Raw genomic sequence first — 6,000 nt, 5'->3', positions numbered from 1 at the left:
TTTAAGTTTTTTCACCAATATTGTTGGACCTGTTTGGAAAGGCAGTAAGTTTTTGACACTAGTCCTCAACAATATCAGTTCTCTGAATTCGATATAAATACTCTTTGATAGGATTTCTTCTTAATTGCTGTACTTGGAAGTCTACATTGGGGGGCAAAAAAAGGGTGGCTTTTGGTCCAAATATAACAATCCCYCTTACATCCAATAATCTATTGGAAATAAGTTTGACTTTAGGAGACAATTTTGTGTCATAAATTTTTTGCTAAAGTGATTTGCCTGATTCTCTGCAAACTTCTTACTCAAAAATGTGTGCTCTGTTGTTTAATCTGATTATCAGATAAAATGCTTGTTATTTTTCTCTCCTTGATTTATTCTGATTTGATGCTGTAATTATTCTTTTCCCCAAACACTTTAAAATTATTTACTGAATACAGATGAATCCCACCAAACTAATATTTTAGTTATTTTTCATTTTACCTTTCATCTGAAATATTGAGAGATTTCTTGTCTTTAAGAAAATTATGGTTATATTTGATTCTGCTATATTTGAAAGCAGAAAATTTTCCTTACAGAAGAGAGAAAGAAATTTATGGACCTTTCCTATTTTTGTTTTCTCCCAAGTTGCACTGGGAGGGATCTGCAGTTGTGGGAGTGGTTGCAGAAGTGCTTACTTAAAGCTATTAGACCTGTCACACACTTTCTACCCTCCATGGGATCATTGCGCAGTGACTGACCACAAATAAAACATCTGTTTCTACAACTACTGTCCATGTCCTGTTGAGAGCACGTGCCTCAAAAGCCCAACAGTATCTAGGCAATTCTTCAGTCCTCACCAGAGTTCTATTTGTAAATCGTTATTTATTTAAGTAAGTTTAACCTCACCATGTTTCATAAATCTTTACAAGTGGGTTAAAGATCAATTTTCCACATGTATTTTCAGGGATTGTTTTTTAAGCTCTCAAGTGCAAAGGCTGTAATGGTATCAGTTATCTTGGACTTGTTGTTGGAGATAATTTAGGATAACTAAACTAATACACGGGGCTTTTTTGAAAGAGTACATTAATGAACAAAGACTATGCTTAAATGTAGAATTTAGCAGCAATTTCTRCAGATTTCACCTTGGTACTAAGTAAAGCACTTGCATTATCTAACAAATGAGAGARGCTTTTGATCTGGGCTTACACCTAATATATGCACCTAATATACCCATTCTTCCCCCTGGATTAATTATACTGCACGGTTATTGTCCAAACTGCCGATTTTCTATATTCCCTTTAGAGCACAATTTCAATACACTTTTGCTGCAAAAATAACATATTCCTGTATATCAAAAGGATTTACCACACTGCACTAAAAATAATTAGTACTGTTGTGATGTCTGTCTGTGATATTTGGAAGCTTACTTTCATACAAAGAATGTAATTTAATTGAAGAATTAAAARTATATATATTAAAAAAGTGGCCTTTTCAACTTGTGGTCTGTAGACCACCACTGATTTGGAAGCCTCTGTGGCTTTGTTAAAAGCAGCAAGCTTTCCTACTTCCTATTTAAACTTCTCAAAAATATTTTTTGCCTCAGAAGTTTGCAGTGCGTTAAGCAGGCGTTCAAGAAAATGTGCATAATACAGACAGTTAACTTTACGGCRCGAAGAACTGTTCTCCCAGCTGCAAAACTGCTGGGTTTTGCATGAACATATATTAATTAAAAATAATTTATTCACTTATCATTTATAGTATTTATATGTTATGGAGTTTGGTTGGAAGGGGTTATTTTTCAGAATATAATTCATTAAGAACTCAAAATGGAGGGAAAAATTTGATAGGTCAACCTTAGGAGTCTCWCGTTAACTTCAAGAGTAAATGAGAACATTATTTAAGGATATTATAACTCTTTCTGTTCTGCAGCAAAAGCAGTGAGCTTGGGTGCTTGATGAGCATGTTCACTACAAAAGCAACAATATAATAGGCAGCTTTAMTATTTTAGTTTCAGACTGCAGAGGATAATAGCAGCACTTAAATATGGAAAATAATTTGTGAAGGAAAGTAGCAAACATCATTCTTCATAAATACATTCTTGTCTTCATACTCAACTTGTCTTAGAAATCAAAGCATTAGGTCTACTAAATCATCTTCTTGCTGGCAGTTACATGATTAAAAAAAAAAATAGGCAGTCTGAAAAGGAATACCTTAGTTTCCATGGAGCTTCTCTGGTCTTTATGGACCTATTGTAGGTTAGAACTGTGCTGTAGATTAAAAAAAAAATGACTTTGCTAAAATTAGTGAGGAGCATAAAGGCTGTATAAAAAGATATAGGAGAAGAAAGATATTAAGCAAAAAACATTTAGCACGTTGAAGTCTACTTGGAAGATGCTACAATCATCAAGTTATCACTACATCTGCCTTTCTAAGCTGATGAATATTTCTTTCCTTTTCACAAACGAAGCCTGCTGCAGTACTGTTTTGTTTATTTTTAGGAATATCACATATATGTTAAGCTTAAATTTAAGGAAAGAGGGAGAGTAGGGACAAGTTCTTATCCAAACTGTAGCACTTCTATTCAGCCTTGAAATAACCCTGTACGGCAAGTGTGGTTACGAGGTGAAAAACTGGAACAAATAATAGAATACATAAATAAAGAGCAGAGAGAATTTCTCGAGTGATTCAGTACCTTCCTCTATTCTGAAGTTTGCCTACCCACTTCCACATACCTCCTCCTGTGGTGCAGAACATTGTAATGCAATGTAGGAGGTTAGCATACAGATTCCCACTGACTGCATTTGTGCATAACTTCCCACACACCGTTTGAAATGGCATCCCTTAGTTAGTTAGAAAAAATAGTAAGCATTATAGCTGTGTCCCAAACTGCAAAAGCAGTGGGTTGAAAATTACCTGTTACATCCCTTTGGAATTACTTGGCACTTCATAATTTAATTTCTTTTTAACTTTGTTACTGAGACAAATTTGTGCAGCAACTGTGAGCAGTCAGTAATGTGTAGGAAGGTGTTACTGTGCTGAGGACTGGAAAGGTAGATGCTGTATCCTGAAACAAGTACCTGGCAGCAAAAGATGCTGTCCATTGAAATTAATTGTGTCTCTGTGCTGGATTAACTGCATGTATTGATTAGACAACAGAGCTTAGGGGAAAACAGTAATTTTTATACAACTACATCATAGCAGTAATACAGTATAGGTTCCTTAAGTCAACACCAAGAAAGTAATTAACAGCTTGTCATAGAATCATAGAACGGTAAGGTTGGAAGGGGCTTCTGGAGATCATCTAGTCCAACCCTCAGCATAGCCCATACGGGGACTGAACCTGCGACCCTGGCATTAGCAGCACCACGCTCTGACCAACTGAGCTAAACCTGCCCCCAAAGTGAGAAGTCTTACTGACTTTCAACAACATGCATATTTTAGGCTGCTTCAGTCCATTTTCTGTATTACAAGAATCTAACGTGTTCTACAGCCATTTGCTGAAGTCACAAACTGCTTTCAGGGCTATTTTTGTGCAATGGGTTCCTGGTTCACAATARGAGTTCAGACCTGTTAGAGTAAAACAGATAAGGAATGTAGGGTCAGGTTTAAACCCTACCTCTCGTTATTTCTCACTACTTGAACACTTACAGCAGTTAGAATATGGCCCCTCTTATTTTCACCCTGCCTCTTCTCTGCAGGGGGAAAAAGAAAAAACAAAAAAAACACCTATTTTGTATGGTTTGTAGTTTGTGCATTTATAAGAAGTTACTGTGAGGCATCCCATGCTGCCTTCTGATTAGTGAAACCAGGCAAGTTTATTTCATATCTTAACTAACTAAGGTAAAGGGAATAGAAGCAAACAGCAAATTATAACAAATTGTTTCTTCCTTTACTGATCTGACACTTTCAGAAAGAAAAAAGAAGACTGACTCTTCAAGCACACACTCAGATACCATGTATAAGCTGTTAATTCATATAGCCCCATGCTGAGCAATATAAGACCAGTGGTTAATTAGCTATTCAGAAAGTTATCATCTGTGACAACTTGCTTAGGAAGTTWGTATTACAAAAATCTAACAAATGATACTTGGTCATCAATTTGGGCATTCTAATTTAAGCATTCACATCTAGACAGATGAGTGTATGTGTGTATGTGTATGAAAAAAGACATGAGTGTACCCACCTTAACTACCCTTATCAGGGTAACTGTGAGCTGTAAGGAATAAGAACAGGTATCAGAAAAAAACAGACAGCTGAGTCAGCTTTAGCTTTTTTGTTGTTGTTCACAACATAGTATCTTGTGTTTCTATGAAAGCCTGGATACACCTTTGTAAATATTCCCTAATYTCATCCTAATTTTAAGGCAAAAGGAACAAACATTTATAAGACTGGCTTTAAACTCACTTTTGTTTCTTCTCAGAAAAAACAGAAAATTCTCAGTGTTCCAAGTATCATTTGCTATTGACATTCTTTTTCTTCAATTTAAGAATGACTTTTTCCTGAGCTGTTTTAGTACAGTTCCTTGTACAGAAAGTTCCTTCATGCAGAAGTTGTATACTAAGAATATTGTGAATACTGAGTGCATTAAAAAAATTTGGATGGAATGATCTATGTACAAGTCCATCAACTACCTCTAGCTGAAAAAAAAAAAAACAGTAGGAAAAACTTCTGTGATAAAAATGCTTTGACATTTTCAGAATAGCTTGAACTGGAAAGGTCTCATTATTTCACTTAGTTTCAGAATAACATTTCAAGATTGACCTAAGTTGTAACAGTGATGAAGCTGATGAAATAACACGAAAATAAAAAGAAATAAAACAAAATAATTCTTTTAATAGAGCTCTTTTTCAGCAAGAGCTAAAAATGATTTCAAGTCAACCTGAAGCACRTTTCAGTTGAGACACCAAATGAGAATTCCTTTGTTTATGCAGTTCTAATTGTTTGCAAAATATCCCCCATAATCCATTTAAATACTTGTGAAATTACAGATATTCCGTTCATTTTAAGTATAGACTTTCTGTAATGTAGAAATAAGAASATCTTTTTCCTTGTTACTAGGAGAAGAGATTACATATCCTTCTTGTTAAGGACAATAGTTATACCTTCTTGATGAGAATGCTGTATTTATGCATACTTGTCAGACCAGATTATATAATCCCATTCACAACAAAATAATTCCACGTCTCTTCATAGATTTACTAGAATTTGACAAAATAAGCGAAGATAAGATTGTCTTGCGTTACAGTCTGATCTTCACTGCTGGCTTTATCTGTTCTAGGAAATTTTTATAGCTGTGGACAAGTAATGTTTCTGTTAATATTTAAGAAGGAAAGATAAAATAATATGGCTTCTATAGAGTCACATTTCTCAAGAAAGCCAAAGTTAGAATGAGCACTTTTAATTCTTGTCCATCTGAACAGCATAGAGCAGCCAAAGCTCAAGAAGGGCACCTGCAGAAGATAATGCTTGAATCACTGAATTACAAAAATTGCATTCAAGGGTTCAGAGAGTCCTGTCAGACTCTGTGCCAGGAAAGAGGGGGGGGGGAAGCCCTTTTTATTGTTTACTTTGCAAGGGAGCCTCATGACTGAGGTATAGACATTATCACTTTCACAGTCAAATCAATATCCCCTTCCAAAATATCATGCAGACACAGATCTACATGCAGATGCTTCTAAAACAAAAATAGTAATAAACACACACTCAAAAAGAAACATGCCCCCCCCCCCAAAATTTAATTTAGTGCAGAAAAGTTTTTGTGATACTATTTTATCTAGTAAGAAAGCTACTTGTTGAGAGACATGGAAAATCAGTCCTATTAGCCAGCCTGGCTTATCTTGCTACTGCACATGAACAGATCACTCCAAGCCAAGTCACTCGAAGAAAAACTATCTATCTGCTCACTTGGGCTAAGAGCATAAGTATTTAATAWTTATTTCCTGTATTCTACCTTGTCTTTTTAATAGAAGAAAAAGAATCTGCTAGCACAGCCAAGATTCCTGGCTCAACTTCATCAAACCACTT

The sequence above is a fragment of the Rhea americana genome, unplaced genomic scaffold, assembly GCF_003343005.1.
Source record: "Rhea americana isolate MKP2758 unplaced genomic scaffold, rheAme1 scaffold_172, whole genome shotgun sequence".
In the NCBI taxonomy this organism is placed as follows: domain Eukaryota; kingdom Metazoa; phylum Chordata; class Aves; order Rheiformes; family Rheidae; genus Rhea; species Rhea americana.
Note: the sequence above shows the minus strand (reverse complement) of the source record.